The 19,314-nt window shown below is 41.7% G+C and overlaps 1 long non-coding RNA gene across 1 annotated transcript; it reads left to right on the forward strand.

Moving 5' to 3' along the window:
* Nucleotides 1-73: 73 nt before the first annotated feature.
* Nucleotides 74-14,402, forward strand: LOC307218962. Its single transcript, XR_013840194.1, has 2 exons — nucleotides 74-113; nucleotides 13,531-14,402. It is a non-coding gene; the product is annotated as an uncharacterized lncRNA (long non-coding RNA).
* Nucleotides 14,403-19,314: the final 4,912 nt, after the last annotated feature.

Raw genomic sequence — 19,314 nt, forward strand, 5'->3', positions numbered from 1 at the left:
AAAAAGAAAAAAGCTTCTCAAATCCTTGCTTTTCTTCCAACACAGGTCATGCAGTTTCCATGTGGGAACTGAAACCTGGGCAGCGATAGGATTCTTGGAAAGCACATGTGTCAGTGAGTGATGAACCTTAAATAAGCATTTGTGCAGAAATAAAACTGCTTGCACATTTGCAAAGCTATGCCAGCCCGGTGTGGTTTCAATACAGCATGTCGAGATCCCTACATTGCAAGGTGTTGGACTAGATTACCCTTGGGGGTCCCTTCCAACTCTATGATTCTATTGTGAACGTAAAATCTTTTTTTAAAAAGTATCTGAGAAAAACATGAGTGGCAGCTATCACTAGTACAATCTCTTAGAGTCAGTGTAAGTTACCCTGATAGATGGGGCAATTAAAACATGTCTTAAATTTGGAACTAGGCATGTTTATCACTAACTGGGCTATCTAGGGAGAGAGCCAGGGAGACTTATTCCACGTACCAGGAAAGAGTACAGTACTATACATATGTTATATAGCCTTGCCCTCTCGGGCCAGAGCAGGAAACGGCTACAAGTACTTAAGTCTAGGCATGCAATAGTGAGGGACAAACTATACATTACATCCACATGTGTATAACCAAGCTCATAACTAGTATTCCAGGGCATACTGCCTCTGACAGTAAAGGTAGAACATAGCTAGTAGCCATTGATAGTCATATCGTCTATGAATTTAAAGCCATTCAAGTTGGCAGCCATCAGTACATCTTGTGAGATCAAATTCTATAGTTTAACTTTGTGCTATGTGAAGAGACACATTCTTTTGTCTCTTCTGAATCTTCCAACATTCAGCTTCATGGCCCTGGGTTCTAGTGTTATCAGGGAGAAAAACCTCTTCCTAGCTATCTTATCCACACAGTGTATAATATTTCACACCTATCACACAGACACCCCTTCCGCCCGCCCCCGCCCCCCATATTAAGAATCCCCCTGATCATTTTGGTTGCCCTTTTCTAAACCTTTTTCAGGTCTTAATGTTGTCCTTTTTTAAGTAAGGCAATCATAATGGAACATGGTAACCCAAGTTGTGGCCATGCCATCGATTTGTATAACAGCATTATAATTCTGGCAATTGTATTTTCAATCCCTTTCCTAATGATCTCCAAGATGGAATTGGTATTTTTCAGAGCTGCTGCATTCTAGGTCAACATTCTGACCTTGAATTCTACAGCGGATAAAATACATCCTCAATTTCCTACATTATCAGTTTGGGATGAAATGTCACACGGCCCCTAAATCTCCTCCCCCACCTTGTTAAGTATGACTCTCAGTCTGTGAACCATCTTATTTTCTAGAGATGTAATTTTCCAACTCTGCTTCATGAAGCTCTGATGTTAATGTGGAAACATCACTATGCTTTTAATAAGAAGAAAATCAGTAATGAAACAAAACCCTTCCCTGGATCACTTGTCAGACTGCTAATCTTCCCCTGCAATACATTACCATAAGGGAGTGTTGGATGTGTTCAGCAGTGCACATTCATGAATGACAGTAGTGAAACCCAAGATGCCTAGTCACTATTTCATGTGAATTGAGTGTATGGACATGCCTCATTAATATCTGCAATGTGTGTAGGGGTTACAGTATCTGGTAGACAACGTTAAGTAGGGATAAATGTTCCCAGAAGGTATATGGTTTGAAATCCTCTGTTCAGTAGAAGGTAACCAATTACTGTCATGTGGAGAGATTGCGATTGGGCCTCTGAGCAAAGAACGTTGCACATCACATGTAAAGGTCCTTTTTCAACACTTCATTTACATTCACTGTGCAAGAGCAACCCATCATCCCACTGCTTGGTTCATTGGTCAGGAGAGTTGGCCATTGTAACCATCATAATGACAGAAAAGGGAGACAAGAACGAAATAGAATCACAGAACATCATGCCTTCAGTGTTAGCCAAAATCAAAAAAAGCAATAGTAGCAGTGCTGAACAGTGTCTGTTTATTTTTTTAATTAATTAGTTAAACTTATTAGTTGCTTGTCACCCTAAGTAACTTACAACAGTGTTAGTGTGTATGTATACATAAACACACACACACACAGAGAGAGAGAGAAATACACCGCAATAAGGGAAAGGGGGGAAATCATACATCAATATATTGTCTAAAAGAACTTTCCAAACTTTTCATATTGGTGACACACTTTTTAGACATGCATCATTTCGTGACACATTCATTCATTTTTACCAGCAAACTGGAAGTTAAACTAACCCAGGCTTCCACAAACTCGGCCCTCCAGATGTTTTTGGCTTATAACTCCCATGATCCCTAGCTAGCAGGACGAGTGGGTCAGGGATGATGGGAACTGTAGTCTCAAAACATCTGGAGGGACGAGTTTGAGGAAGCCTGAACTAACCCTTTCACTGTGGTCTAAACCACTGAGCCTCTTGGAATTGTTGATCGGAAGGTCAGCATGACGGGGTGAGCTCCTGTTGCTCTGTCCCAGCTTCTGCCAAACTAGCAGTTTGAAGCACACCAGTAAAAGTAGATAAATAGGTAGCACTGTGGCAGGAAGGTAAACGGCATTTCTGTGTGCTCTGGCTTCCTTTAGTGTTCTGTTGCACCAGAAGTAGGCCGCATGACCCGGAAAGCTCTCTGTGGGCAAGCGCCGGCTCCCTTGGCCTGAAAGGGAGATGAGTGCCGCAACTCTATAGTCGCCTTTAACTGGACTTACCGGTAACTGTCCAGGGGTCCTTTACCCTTTTTTATCAGCCTTGGGAGAAGCGTGGGGAGCATTTGCCCGACACACCTACATACTGCAGCCGACACACGTGTTGTAACAGTTTGGAAAGCTCTGGTCTAACATAACATTTATGGTGGGGGGGGGGAACCAACTGCCTTATAAATAATAACAAACAACATTAACTATACTTTAATAATAAACAAACAATACTCCCTCCCACTAATTAGCAGATAAAGAACTATTTTTCCCCTTGGAAATTCTCCACCTGGAAGTCTGTTAGTCTGTTATCAGGCCAGCTGTTGCAAATTGGAAGTGGGGTCCACCCTACTCTTCCAGGCATGATCCTGCATCTCCTCTCTCTCCAGGAGGGAGCAGTAGCAAGGCAGAACAGGAAACTAGTAGCAAAAGTTTTACCTGGTTTGCAGTTTGTCTGGCTACTGCTTTCCTCCTGCTGTTGGGGCTGGGGGTGTTGTCCACCCTTAATTTAGAACAGCAAAGGAAGGGGAAATGAAGGAAACTGAATTAAAAAGTCACCTTGGTTTTTGTGTTCCTAAAATAAAAGGCCCCAGAAACTCTGTTCTCTGCTAGTACAATGCAGTATAAAGATTCATAATTCACTTCTCTAGCAAAGCCTGCAAGAAGCAAAGTACAAAAGGTTATAATGCTATATGCACATGGAATAAAGTCTAAATTGAACTTCAGGACTTGCACAGCAATCCTAGGCATGTATATTAGAAACAAATACTCTTGTTCAGAGGATTTGTGTAGAATTCTTCAAATGATATTATTTTATATCTTTGTTACAAATTTTATGAGTTCCCTGCTTTTTGCCAAGGTGGAATTTCAAACTGACTGTAGCACTTTAAAAAAGCTGCACTTAAGTCCCATTGAAATTAATAGGTCTTAAGTTAGTCACAATCACAACTGATTTCAACAGGATTTAAACTGGATTGTGACACGTGGAGAGGACTGCTGTGGATTTCAGAATGCTACAGAAGACAGAATTATTTCCCCATAACTACTTGCCTCAATAGCACATGGGGCTGAATATCTTTTACTTGCAATAAGTGGGACCCTGCAGGCTGGAGTGCTCCTATAAAGAGTTCCAACCATCTAGCTATGCCTTCTTTGAGTATACTTCATTCCAACCCTCCAATTTTCTGTTGGTTCTTCCATACACACACCTCAGTCTTTGTTGAGCTGTCTTTGGTCCCCCCCCCTTTGATTCCCCACCTCTCAAGCCTGCTGATACCCCTTCCTTGTTTGTGTGAGGTGCTATTTTGCCTACATAAGGATTCATGATTAGTGAATGAATTCACTCTTAGTATGTAGCATATTGTAGTATGTGCAGCAAGAACCACTGTGTGATTAGATCTTATGAAAGGGAAACTGCCATGGTCCATTTATTAAGATGTTTTGCTTCAGCAGCCACTACTGTTGCAGAGTAAATAAAACAGAGCTCAGGAAAACTCAGTACTTTGGTAGTGTTCAATGGGGTAAGACAGGCAGGGACAGGAGATGACATTCTTTGATCTGAGAATGGAGGTACAACATTAAGAAGAATGTTCTTATCTGTGAAGTGTTAGGTGGTGTGCCACTGCATCTGGTCATCCTAGCTGAAATTCAAAGCTATCTACAAGTAAAATATGTGCAAAATGCTGCCTTTTTAAAGGAAACATAGCAATTCTTAGAAAAACATGGAAGCAAATACACACTTCCAGAAGCAAACCCTTGCAGAGTAACAGCAGCATGGATTTGTTCACATTATCTGTGATAAGCAAAGGTCAAAGACATTCACCTTTGCATGAAATATTTCATCCCTACAAAACGTAACTGTAAAAAGAGGAAGACAAAAGAGCCAGCTTTATTAATTTTGTAAGATCAGCAGCTGAGGAACAGCATTCTGTGACCATAATTCAACTAAGCAGTGAGAATTATAGTTTAACTTGAGAGTGATACAACTGAAAACATGGCTTTTGCAAGAGTAGGCAGGAAATAATGTTGAAGATGGAACTGTACCACTTCTACCAGTCAGGCTTATCTGCTAATAGTAGGCTTTTACAAGCAGGAAGAAAAGGTGTAAGTGACCAGAACATAAGATTCAGGTAGGTATCTGTGTTGGTCTGAAGCAGTCAAAATAAATAAAAAATTGTCCAGTAGCATTTTAGAGGCCAACTAAGTTTGTTCTGGGTATAAGCTTTCATGTGCATGCACACTTCTTCAGAACAACAAGAATCATGTTACCTCAGTTTTGAGAAAATTAGCAATCAAATTTTGGCCAAACTTACACCAAAGTATTTCCATTATTGTAATTATGAAGGTTGCTTCAGGCATGACTTTCCCCTCCTACACAGAGTTAAGACAAATATTTTGTGTGAAGTGGCCATCATAGTAAGGACAGGTCAAGGGAAACAGGAGAGTCAAGAATTGAGGCTTACTGCAGCAGGCACAGGAGGAGAGGCACAATTATCTGGTTAAAAAATGAAGAAAGACTGGGAGCCCCAGAGGAGGTTGGGGACAGCTTGGGAAGATGGAGTCAAAACACATTTCCTCCTCTCTTTTGGCCATGGTCTGCAATTTTATGCTCCATGTCCGGGGCACCCTTTTTTTGCTCCGTAACTTTCCCCGTGAAAACCCGCTCTTTTAAAGTGCATTCAGAGCAAGTATCAATCTGTGGGAAATCTTAATTGATGTTTGCTCTGATTCAGCTTTAAAGAGTGTGTTTTGGGAGGAAAGCCTGGAGCAAAAAAAACACCACCACACTCAGACAGGGAGTGTTGAAACGCAGACCTCTGCCTGGAAAGAGTGGGGTGAAAGGTAAGTAAATGTGGCCAAGCCCACAGTCTGGTGACTCGGGAGTGGAGGCAGCACCAACTGTGGCAAGTTCTTGACAAATGTAGCAGGACCTGGTGCATCCCAGGTGCAGCCAACAAAATTTGGAATTCACCGAGTTTTCAGACCTGTGATGATAACCTGTGAAAGGGCCAACTCCAGGTTTGAGGGGGCCCTCAATAAAATGCCCTCCTTTGGACCCCCTCCTCTATTGCTGGGCCCTGGTGGCAGCAGCAGAAGATCTACAATCAGTGCTGTTATTTTTGAACTGCCATTCTAATTTCCATGATGTCCCTGACACAGCATCACACCAGGGCATCATGGGAAATTTAGCTCCCAGAACTAGCCATCCACTGTGGAGGCACAGGGCAGGAGTTGTCACAATAATGCTCAAGGATGCTCTGTACTGTACTGATGCTGGGCCTGACCTGAAAAGTTGCAAGTACAGTATTGGGGATATCACTGTGAGGTGGGTATGGGGTAACCTACAATTACTTTGTTTCCCACTGTGTTGGGATGTCAAGGTGTAGTGTAGAAGTGATAGCAACCTCATGAACCTAGACAAAAGGCATTTTTCCTTAGCAAGTTGCCATACAGGCATCTAAGAATTCAACCACAGAGTAAAGGAATAAAGGAATTGATAAAAGCACTGCCGACACTTGGGGCATATTTGGGACAAAGCAAGGTATGATGGGGAGGGACGCGAGTTGCGCTGTGAGTTAAACCACAGAGCCTAGGACCTGCCGATCAGAAGGTCGGCAGTTCGAATCCCCATGACGGGGTGAGCTGCCGTTGCTCGGTCCCTGCTTCTGCCAACCTAGCAGTTCGAAAGCTCACCCAAAAGTGCAAGTAGATAAATAGGTACCGCTCTGGCGGGAAGGTAAACGGCGTTTCTGTGCGCTACTCTGGTTTGCCAGAAGTGGCTTAGTCATGCTGGCCACATGACCCAAAAGCTGTATGCCGGCTCCCTTGGCCAATAAAGCGAGATGAGCACCGCAACCCCAGAGTCGGCCATGACTGGACCTAAGTGTCAGGGGTCCCTTTACCTTTACCTAAGGTATGATGGGGAGTGGGTCTGAATCACCATGCTAGGTTTTAATCCATTTTTGTTTGAGAAGCACCAGTTTATACAAGAGTACACCATGTAGCACAAATGCAAAATTTATAAAAGTGTATTGAATATCAAAGGCCATGATGTGCAGATAGAGGACAAAGTCATCCTCCCTGTGAAGGTTACTAGTTGTTTTTTTTAAGTTTTATAAATTATAAGTTTAAACACTTAATGCTCCATGTACCAAGGATGAGACTGATGTAATTTGAAGTCACTGACCTGGAGCCTTGGCTATGGTTTCTCAAAGCAGCAATAAGTCCCAAGATTTTCTGTCTGAGAACCAGAAACATTTTTAAGCTAGATTAATCATTCTAAGCCTAAACAAACTGAGGGCCCTCTTGCCATACAGGCAGACTGGGGAGTCAGATTGGGTGACCCATTACAAGGTGTGCCTGTCATGATGGAAGCAACATAAAAGTTTGGTCCTGACTCTGCTCATTAATCAGGGACTGAATGGGGCATATGTAAGCAGACTAAAAAGTTCAGCTTGTCATCTTGACTCAGATTTATTTATTTTAAAACTGCTTTTGATTTCAAAAACTATCATGCAGAATTTGGTTATGCAATCTTAAGAAGTATCCAAATGTAAACAAACAAGTTTTCAAAATATACGGCAGATTTTGTTGTTTAGTTTTTAGTCTGTGCAACATCCCTAAGAAAAGGAATTGTTGAAAGGTAGGATTGCATTGTAGGGTTAAACCACAGCACCTAGGACTTGCCGATCAGGTCGGTGGTTCGAATCCCCGCGATGCGGTGAGCTCCCATTGCTCGGTCTCTGCTCCTGCCCACCTAGCAGTTCGAAAGCACGTCAAAGTGCGGGAAGGTAAACGGCATTTCCATGCGCTGCTCTGGTTCACCAGAAGCGGCTTAGTCATGCTGGCCATGTGACCCAGAAGCTGTATGCCGGCTCCCTCGGCCAATAAAGCGAGATGAGCGCCGCAACCCCAGAGTCGGTCACGACTGGACCTAATGGTCAGGGGTCCCTTTACCTTTAGGATTATATTAAGTAATTTTAAAAACATATCTGGTGACCACACCTAGTGCCTTTTTCTCTTCAACATATTTTGGTTATGTTTATTGTTTTATTGTTTTATTTATTATTTATTTATTTATTTTTATGGCTATTACTGGAACACCTGAAAACTTACAGCTTTACATAAATTTGTTCGCTATAGGTGCCATGGTTCATGTGACAGGTGCTGCAAGAGTATGGGCCAGTGGCAATTTTGAAATAGGACTTCTGCACGCCATGTGGATATCTACTCAAAGTCTTTCCCATTCCAGACTACTGGTATATGTCATTGAAATGAAATCTGCCATTAGTCTTGGCTTTCCAGTGAAATTTGTGGCCTGTTTGAACTTGGAATAACTTCCCACTTCCATGATTTGTATTCATTATTACTAACATGCCTTAGAATCCCCGCTTCATCTATATTAAGCATGGAGCTAAAAGAGTGAGGGAAATCCTCTTTTAAGCAGCCTTTGAGCACTCTGCACTGTAACAGCACAGCTAAAAATCGCCAAGGAGTCACTAATCCACTTTAAGTGATCTTGTATTTGTTCCTCAAGGGTATTTAAGATTGCCACTATAACTGCAAATAGGCTGGGTGCCTGAAAAACAACAGTGCCCCGTTCTGACAGATCTGTTCATAACAAGAACTGGGGTGCTGGATATGAACAGTGTGATGTAAATGAGGATAAGTACATATCCAACCCTCAGTGTTTTTATATAGGATGAGCGAGAAACCACAAATTGGGTATCATGTGCCTTTATCTATACTCCTCTTTTTCCAATAAATTAATTCAGAGTGCAGTGGTTTGTTATGCTTTGAAGATTTACCTCCTTGTTGCTACAGCCAGAAAGTCTTTTTTCTAGGAATCCACATCAAAAGGAGAATAATGTAAATCCTTTACTTCAGCCTGCCACACTCATAAATCACTTCTGCTTTTAAAACTGGTTTCTAGCTATGACTACTAAAAATGTATTAGGCCATACATTTATAAAATTAAACATTTTCTGATCAATTCCCAGCAGTTTGTGCAAGGTAAACATAGTTCCAGCCCAATCATACAGCCAGGTTAGGCAGCTGCTTAATGTAGTTACTACTGTAGGGGTTCCTGCCCTGCTGGATGCAATGTATGCGTGGCATTCAACTAAGTTTTACTCACTGAAATTAATGAGCATGACTAAGTTAGGTCCATTAGTTTTAGTAGGTCTGCTATGATTAAAACTTAGTTGAATACCACCCTCTGTGTTTAATGACTTACACTGCTTCCAACTTGGCTGGCTTCCCTGCTTTAACAGAAAGTCAATTCCAGAATCCTTTGTGATATCACAAGGGTCCTAGGGCACACTTTTAAGAGAACATTCTTGCCATGTTCAGTTAACAAAGATCATTCTTACCCTGCCCTACCTAGGGCTGAAAAACGGAGCTGGAGCTAAGTGTATATGATAGAAAGAGGGAAGGGGGATTAAAAAGAAATAATCTAGTGTGCGGGGAGTGGGCTCCATGAACTCTTCTCTCCTGGTGCCGTGGCCCGAAGCATTATTTTTAAAAAATGAACTGAAACAAAAATTGGCAAAGTCAAAATCTGCAATCCTGTAAACTGCCCTGTGAAGGGCAGTAAATATAATAATAATAATAATAATAATAATAATAATAATAATAATAGCAGCACTCACTAAAGAGAAAGTCTTTAAAAATTCTGTTCTAAATTAATATGTATAGCAGGCATAGGCAAACTCGGCCCTCCAGATGTTTTGAGATTACAATTCCCATCATCCCTGACCAGTGGGCCTGTTAGCTGGGGATGATGGGAGTTGTAGTCCCAAAACATCTGGAGGGCCGAGTTTGCCTATGCCTGATGTATAAGAACAGGCTGTTAGTTTTATACAGGAAAGTTATTCCAGTGGCTACATCCAGAGACACGCATGTCTTTCATTTCTGCCCCCAAGTCAATTTGTCAACCACTGGAATAGAAATCCAAATGCCAAGTTTGCCCGAGGCTTTTAAAGGTAGATGGCTTTTGTACATTTCTAGTGAGGAAATGTAAGACAACTTGCAGGTTTCTGAATTCCTTTCATTTTTAAAGTACACTGTCCACTACCAAGATAGAATATTAAACACACAAAACTTGCCCCTATACTGTACTAGCTGTTAAAGGCACACAAGGTGTTCGGGGGGGGGGGGGAGATTGGCAACCTTAACTGGAACATCTATGAAATAAGGCTAACAGTGCAATCCTATATATGTCTGCTTAAATAGATGTACAATTTATTTCAAGGGGGCGTACACCCAGGTAAGAAAATAATAAAACCCATTGAGAACAATGGGATGAAATTCAGAATAAGTGTACAGTGGTACCTCAGAACGGCTCCGTTTTGGCTACCGAACGCCGAAAACCCAGAAGTGAGTGCTCCATTCGAACGTTCTTCGTAACACGAATGTCCAGTTGCAGCTTCCGCTGTGCAAAAACCTAGCTATCAGCCAATTGGAAGCCAAGGTACCATTGTACACAATAGGATGTTGCTGCCATTCTATGTACTTAAAAGGTAAAGGTAAAGGTACCCCTGCCCGTACGGGCCAGTCTTGACAGACTCTGGGGTTGTGCGCCCATCTCACTTAAGAGGCCAGGGGCCAGCGCTGTCCGGAGACACTTCCGGGTCACGTGGCCAGTGTGACATCGCTGCTCTGGCCAGAGCCAGAGCCAGAGCCGCACACGGAAACGCCGTTTACCTTCCCGCTGGTAAGCGGTCCCTATTTATCTACTTGCACCCGGAGGTGCTTTCGAACTGCTAGGTTGGCAGGCGCTGGGACCGAGCAGCGGAAGCGCACCCCGCCGCAGGGATTCGAACCGCCGACCTTTCGATCGGCAAGCCCTAGGCACTGAGGCTTTAACCCACAGTGCCACCTGCCCTCAACATAGTTAAACTTCTACGTAAAATGCATAGACTTTCTTTTAAACTGCTTTGAGGTTTTTTCCACAACCAAGCAGTATAGAAATTTTATGGCATAAATAACTCTTGAGGTTTTCCCCCTCCCCCAATCAAACAGTATATAAACTAACAACAACAACAATATACTTGGGACTACGCCCCATTGAATTAAGTGGGACTTATTTAGAAGTATTCCTGCACAGAATCTGGGCACACTGTAACATCAACTAGCAAAATTTGTGATACACGTATCACTTTCATGTAAATCCCAGTAAAGAAAGCAACATGCAGATGAGGAAGTTGGCTAATGGTGAGATCATGGAGTCTGCATCTTGTCATAGTCTTAAGACAGAAAAGTAGGAGGGAGGGAGGGACCTTCCAATGAAGCTGTGTAAGGAGCTTTGCAGGATTCAGACTGAACCTAACACTGCTATGGAGAAGGAACGTACAATGGTTGTTGCCTCTTCTTTGAAAATATACAATCCAACTGTCAACCTGATTTCTCTCCATTCTTCCATGAAACAAACAAGTATTGTTTCCCCTCTTTCCATTGCTCTGTTTATCACCTAACCTAATGAAGAGTTCCTGAAAACCCAAAGGCTTGCACACTATTTTGTGACCTTTTGTTCAGCCTAATAAAGGTATTGCTGTAGTATGGATTTTTTCTTATGGGCCAACACCGCTACCTTTACTGTTTGTGTATTGGATAGAAACGATTTTGCTCGGAGCCATGTAATATTTTATTGATCTCTATATAACACATTGGGGGTGGGGTTTGAACGGTTTGCTTCATGAGAAAAATAGGCATCACTACTGCAGATGATGACAGATCATGAGGCACAGCAATTGCTGCTCTGCTGGAAATATTAAAAACTATATTAAAAAGCAAGGGGGTGTTTGTCCATAAAAAAGCAGCTCAAAAACCCCACACTTGGACAATATGTTTGTTAGTACCAAACAAAATGTCACAAAATCGTGACAAGAATTTTAATTATCCAATACAGTGGTACCTTGGTTTACAACCGTAATCCGTTCCAGGGGTCCAGTTGTAAATCAAAACAGGTTGTAACCCAAGGCGTGCTTTCGCCAATGGAGCCTCCAAAAAAAAGGGGGAGTTAATAATATTTTTTTTAAAAGGGACACACACTTCCAGGTTTGACATGGTTGTAATCCAAAACGGTTGTAATCCAAAACAGTTGCAAACCAAGGTACCACTGTACTTACCATCAGGCAAGATGTTACACTATGAAATGGGGGCGGGAAATGAGGACAAATATAAAACAATAAAGTGTAAATACTAGGCTGGATGTTGCAGCCGTAAGGTCAGCCTCCAGGCTCACTTCCAAGATAGAGATTGAATAAGTCTCTGCTCAGTGCTGTCCATGGAGTTTTCTTGGCAGGGATACTGGAGTGGCTTGCTGGTTCCTGCTCCAGGTGGATCGTGTTTGGTCAAAACTCTCCACTATGACCTGTCCATCTTGGGTGGCCCTGCACGGCATAGCTCACAGCTTCTCTGGTTATTCAAGCCCCTTCGCCATGGCAAGGCAGTGATTCATGAAGGGGGCTCAGTGCTGAGGTACCAAATTAAGCAGCTAGGATTCTGAAATAAAGAAGCAATCACCACTCCTCTTTTTATATATATAAAAATAAAACCTAGCTGTTACATGTCTCCCATACTTTAAGCAAAAAGCATGAGGTCCTGGTTGGGCAAACAGCAGAAATAAAGCTAGAGGTGAATTTTGGACGGCTTTCCAGGTAAGAGAGTCATAATACTAAAACCTGGGGTCAGCCAGGGTACTAAATGTTGGGCGATTAAAAAAAGACAAAAGGAAATACTTCTTCACACAGCACATAGTTAAACTATACAAATTCATGGAGGATAAGGCTATTAAACCCTACTAGCCATTATAGTTAGATAATATATCCAGGATCAGAGATAGCATACCTGTAAATATGGGTTGCCTGAGTACTATTGTGCTTGTATCTTGCTTGTGGGTTTCCCACAGGCATTTAGTTGTTTTCTTTGGCAAATGGGCTACTGGACTGGATAGGCCTTTGCTCTTATTGAACAGGGCTCTTTTATTATATTTTTAAAACGGGAACCTTAATATATATATATATCAATAGGAGCAAACACATAAATTTATTAAGTTCATTGGTTGAGATGAATGAAACCTCGAATGTGTCCTTTCGTAACATTTTTCCAGCTTGCAATGCAAATAAGAGATGTAGAAATGCCATAATTCACTGCCATTATTTTGAAATAGTATGCAGCACATTGTCAAAAATAGAAATGCATTCCATCAGGAATGAATCACCAATTATTTGAGAACAGAAAGCACTCATTCATTTCATTTCCCTTGGACAAACCTCAAACACATATTGTACTAGAAAATGTGTTGACAGCTACACAATAATCACAACTACCACACACCTTTTTTCTGTAATAGGCAGTGTTCTCAACCTTCCCCATGTAATCCTTAAAGCCGATCGCATGGTTGGCGGTTCGAATCCCCGCGGCGGGGTGCGCTCCCGTCGTTCGGTCCCAGCGCCTGCCAACCTAGCAGTTCGAAAGCACCTCTGGGTGCAAGTAGATAAATAGGGACCGCTTACCAGCGGGAAGGTAAACGGCGTTCCGTGTGCTGCGCTGGCTCGCCAGATGCAGCTTGTCATGCTGGCCACGTGACCCGGAAGTGTCTGCGGACAGCGCTGGCTCCCGGCCTATAGAGTGAGATGAGCGCACAACCTTAGAGTCTGTCAAGACTGGCCCGTACAGGCAGGGGTACCTTTACCTTTACCTTTAAATAACTACCAAAGTGAAAACTGCTGCTAAATTGAATGTTTCAGCCTTAGCCTTACTAAATTTCAACATCAAGTCATTTCCATGTCAAGATACACTGCTGCCTAATTTTGTCTCTCAAAATTAATCTTTTAGGTCTGTCCCTACCATTAGGCAAAGTGAGGCAGCTGCCTCAGAATGCAGATGCTGTCACTGCACCCCCAGCTTTCACCCGAGTCTCCCGACTGTTGCCATCCTTCTGAACTAGTGCTGATGCTTGCTGCTGAGCTACTGTGTTTCACAAGATCAAATAATAAAATGGACAAACCATTTCCAACACACCACTATCCGACTATCAACTCATCTTCTAAAACACTTTATGTTTTATACTGTATACTGGTACAAAACTGAGTAAGATAAGAATGGATTTCTAAAACACGTAAGATCTTGTTTCCAAGTTTTACTCCAGCTGAAACATATAATTTTCATCACTGCAAATAAAGTTAAGATGACTGATTCAAATAATCTGTATTTCCCTCTTAGAGATGGGTAGCTTAACCCATAATACACAACATATTATGAATGTAATCCTCCACCCTTGCAGTGTATTTAGCTGACAAACCATTTGATACTTGCCTTAACCTGCTTTTCTAGGATCAGCTTATTCTGGCTTCAAAAAAAGCCTCGCTTTTGTGAGGGGATAGTTCAGAACGATCTAATGCCCAAACTTGCTGAGATTTGTTAACAGAAAGCTTTGATACTATTAGTAGACTGACTTACTATAGCTACTCTAGAGCCAGGTATAATACAGATAAAGTATGGCAAAGGCAATGCCCAGAAGACGTTAATACATTCAGGCAGTGGGATATGAATAAGAGAAAGGGTGTTTCCTTTGGCTAATTTACAGCTAAAGGAGAGCAACACACGAGACACGTTTTTTTAAATGTAGTTTTTCTATTATTGTTATATGGTACTGAAAAACTACCTGAAATTCTTCCAAAACAAACTGTATAACACTTCTCAAATGCTATATCCCAAAATACATGTATGTCAGGGCACTGAAAAATATTAAGATTTCTAACTTCACAAAGGTCATAACTAATCACTATTGCATTTTCTCTCATTATTGCCATATTGCATTGTTGGAAATAAAGAATTGGAGTCCAAAATTGTATCTACGGTTTCCACTTAATTATAAATAAATCTAATGTTTGGCGTCGTTCCTCTCCGTCTCACAGAGTTCATAAATTTAGCTAGTACAGTATACTTTCACATTTTATTAATCCATTCATCCATCTGCAGTATTTTTGGTCATTCCCAATACTTTGCATACAGCATCTGAGCAGCTGCTGCAATATAAGCTAGGGAGTTTTAAATGTTCCATTTTTATTGTATCTTTTGCATAGGAAAATATAATGATGCATCTATTTTTGAAGATTTCTTGCTGCAAGTAGGAGGGGAAATGCCAGAGCAGGGGGGTGGGGGTGGACAGAGTTGCATACTTGTCCTCACTTTTCCTTATCATGTGAGGAATTTAGAACACCTGAATAGGGCTAAATTGTGACCATTAAATATGAAGCACTTGGATATACAAAAAAGTAAGATGAAAGATATATCTATTCCAATGGCCATTACTCCAGGGGTCAGCAAATTTATTCAGCATGGGGCCGGTCCACTGTCCCTCAGACCTTGTGGGGGGCCAGACTATATTTTGGAGGAAAACATGAACGAATTCCTATGCCCCACAAATAACCCAGAGATGCATTTTAAATAAAAGCACACATTCTACTCATGTAAAAACACACTGATTCCTGGACCGTCCACGGGCCAGATTGAGAAGGCGATTGGGCTGCATCCGGCCCACGGGCCTTAGTTTGCCTGCCCATGCCATTACTCAGTACGTTATAGGAACATACATACCTATTGTACATTAATTTTGAAACAATTAACTTCAACATTTTTTGGCTAGGATCCAAAGAACCTCTTGAGATGGAAAAAAAGAAAGAAAAAAAAGAGAAAACTCACTGGGGAAAGAGGGGCTCTGTCCATTAATAATTTTTGCTATGCAAAAAGCATATTCATTCTATTTGTGATCTGTCCATTTTTCTTGTGAAAAAAATACTCATTTCTCACAGGTCAAAATCCAACACAAGGCACAAAAGCTCTGTATTCCAGGGTCCCAGCCAGACTGTCATCTATGCCAGCTAGACAGGTACATTTTGCAGATAGTATCTACCCTTAGGTTACAATTTATCATCCCAATTAGCAACTTCCTCATGCAGTATTATGCCAGCTGAGTAAGTGCACCTGGAAGGTGTACTATTTGGCTCATTAAATATGAATTGCTGTTGATTTTTTGCTTGACTATTAAATAATTAATTTTAAATTTATACCGTGTTAAAACTAATATCACCCCTCTGAGCTGTTATGTTTAAAAAAGAAGAGGGAAATGATACAGAAGTTATTGGGGAGAAAGGAGAGCAAGCTAGGAGAGTAGATTCTCCCTATGCTATTTAACATCTATATGAAGCCACTGAGAGCTGTCATCAGGATATTTGCAGTGATGTGTCATCAATATGCAGATGATACCCAGCTCTATTTCTCTGTTCCTTATGAATTAGGAGAGGCTGCTGAGGTGTTATGACTAGTGCTTAGTAGGCAGTGATGGGCTAGATGTGAGCCAACAAATTGAAGCTGAATCCTGAAAAAGACGTGTTATGTGTTCTGAGTTCTTGAGTCTGGGGACTGGCGAGATGACCAGTCCTGGACAGAGTTGTATTCCACTGGAAGATGCAGTCCATAGCTTGCAGGTGCTCCTGGATTCAACTATGTCACTGGAGTACTGGGATTAGAGTACTTTCCCCCAGCTCCAGCTAGTTTGCCAGCTATGGCCCCTTTCGTACAGAAATGACTTGGCCTCTACACGCCATGCTCTGGTAACTTACTGACTGTATTACTGCAATGCACTCCATGTGGGGCTGGCCTTGAACAAAAACTCAGGAAACTTCAACCAGTCCAAAATGCAGTGCCAGATTACCGGCTGGGGTTCCATTTAGATCTCATATAACCTCAGCTTTAAAACAGCTGAATGGATTGCCAGTTCGTTTTCAGGCCCAGTTCATGTTAGTGTTTGGAGCCCTAAATGACTTAGGCCCCCAATATCTGAAATACCATCCCCTTCTCTACAGACCCTCTAGGTATTAAGATAAGTAGAGGGGGCCATCTTGGCATTTCCCTGGCCCTTAAAAGCTTGGCAGGCTGGTGGTGGTCTGGGACAAGACATTCTTTGTGGCAGCCCCTAAGTTATCACACTCCCTCCCCATAGTCTTGCATCTGGCAACTTAACTTACAGAGTTTTCACTGAATGCTGAAGATATCCTGGCCTTTGACCTCTGTATACTTACCTTTCTATTTTTTTAAAAAAACTGTTTTAAATGTTGTATTTACATAGTTGTGATCCACCCTGGGATCTCAGCGTGAAGAACAGGTTAACAGATCAAATTAATAATAAATGTACAGTGCAGTCCTATGTACATTTACTCAGAACAAAGTCCTCTTGAGTTCAGTGGGATATATTCCATGCTTTCAGAATGGGACTTGCTTCTCAGTAAACTTGCTTAGGATTCCATTGCATCTCTGAGGCTATGGACTGGAGTAGCCAACCGTTTCCACTATAGATGTTCTGTGTGAAAATGAAAGGACTAGACCCTCTCTCAACAATCTAGCCCTGGCGGATGCAATAAAGTACGTGATAACACTTTAATAAAATCCACCACACAAAGACTGAACCTAATCTAAATATTTATTTATTTATTTTTAATTTTTATTTATTAGATTTATATACCACCCTTCATCAAAATATTTCAGGGCAGTTCACGTGATAAAAACAGTTCTTTTTTTCTAGGAAAAGGTGAACACCTCCCTTCTTCTCTTATAATGGCAATGGCGCCAACCTGAGAAGTGCCGGAACTGAGTTTCAGTGAGTTCCGGCTTAAAAAAGCCCTGGATAAAAGTACCAAGAAATAGTTAAAACAGAAACAACAAAACAATAACTCCCCTCCCACAAACAGATTTAAAAGGCTGTAGAATATTTATCAGCCCAAGGCCTGGTTGAAGAGGAATGAATGTGCTATAAGGAAGGTACTAGACAAACCTCCCTGGGGAGAGCATTCCACAAAAGTAACAGACTCGGTCAAAGAAAAATAAAATAAGCATTAATAAGGCTAAATTAATGTAACATTAAATATATGGCTGCTACTATTTAATATATACAGAGCATCATAGCTAAGTTTAGTATATATACAGTGGTACGTCGGGTTAAGTACTTAATTCGTTCCGGAGGTCTGTTCTTAACCTGAAACTGTTCTTAACCTGAAGCACCACTTTAGCTAATGGGGCTTCCCTGCTGCCGCGCCGCTGGAGCATGATTTCTGTTCTCATCCTGAAGCAAAGTTCTTCACCTGAGGTACTATTTCTGGGTTATTGGAGTTTGTAACCTGAAGCGTATGTAACCTGAAGCATATGTAACCCGAGGTACCACTGTACCTGTATTTTTGCTTTTCCCACACTGAATGAATTTAACATGTCCTGGCATGGAGACATAGAAAGCAGCTCCTATTGGCTTCCTTCCTATCATGCCACTGCTAAAGGAACAAGTAGGCAAGTGAAAAGGAGAAAAAAGTGGCAAACATATGTTACGTAGAGATAAAGGGTGGGAGGTGCAAAACAAGGTCCATTTGTAAGCCCTGCTAAACTAAATAAGCCAAGAGCGATAATACGGGTAAAGAATATATAAAGTGCAGTAGCACCTTTAATTGAATCATTACAGCAATTGTGGGTTTCCAAGGCAACAGCCAGCCTATTTCATCAGATGCAGGCACTGAGTATGGCAATACCTTAATTTATACAACCGGCTTTCTAAAAGTACAAGAACTGCACAAGTGTACAATCTATACAGAAATTTGCTCCAAAAAGATTTGTTTTTGGAGCTAGAAAGCAAGAAACAGTTGAATATCCAGGGTTAGCCAAGGCATTTTGCTGCCTGAGGCAAATGAGAATATGTAACTCTCCATTTAACTACAAGTCAACCAGACGGACAGTTAACTCCTAGTTCAACAATGTGGACAAATTAGTGTCCTCTCCTGCTCTCTGAGTGCATCACGCCACCTTAGAGGTAGGTGCACTCATCCTTACACCTCACACAAACTCTCATATGCTGCATGAAGCAATCACCTTGCTCTGCCTAATGGTAGGGTCAGCTCTGAGAACAACTGATGGAAGTAGACTTGTCAACAAAAAGCATATGCCATTATGCTAGTCTGTAAGCTTGCAAGACTCTTTGTTGCTTTTACTTAAACTTCAAAGGAAACCAAATGCAGATCACTACATCATTTATTACATTGAGTGACTACTGATGACCAGCTCACCCAGTGGTAAATGTGAGGAAGCCGTGCCACTTGATAACTGCCCCCCCCATTACATTATACATTATAGACATGATTTTTTAAAAAACTAATTCTGATTAGTAGACAAATCTGTGGTAGACATAGCTAAAGGAAGCTGCTTGTATTGAATTGTCTGCACTGAGTGACAGCAGCTCTCGGTTGGTTAGAGCATGCTACTGATAATGCCAAGGTTGCAGGTTTCATCCCCGTATGGGAGAGCTGCATATTCCTGGATTACAGGGGCTTAGACTAGATGATCCTCAGGGTCCCTTCCAACTTTACAATTCTATGATTTTATGATATGGGAGTTTTCCCCAGCCCTGGTTGGAATTAGGTTGAAGCTCAGTGGCAGAGCATCTGCCTTTCATTCCAAAGGTCCCAGGTTCAATCCCTGGCATCTCCTGGTGGGGCTGGAAGAAACTCTACAACCCTAGAGAGCCACTGCCAATCATTGTAGACAATGTTGAGTTAGATGCACCAAATGGTCTGACTCGAT

Source organism: Podarcis cretensis, assembly GCF_951804945.1.
Source record: "Podarcis cretensis genome assembly, chromosome: 6".
Classification (NCBI taxonomy): domain Eukaryota; kingdom Metazoa; phylum Chordata; class Lepidosauria; order Squamata; family Lacertidae; genus Podarcis; species Podarcis cretensis.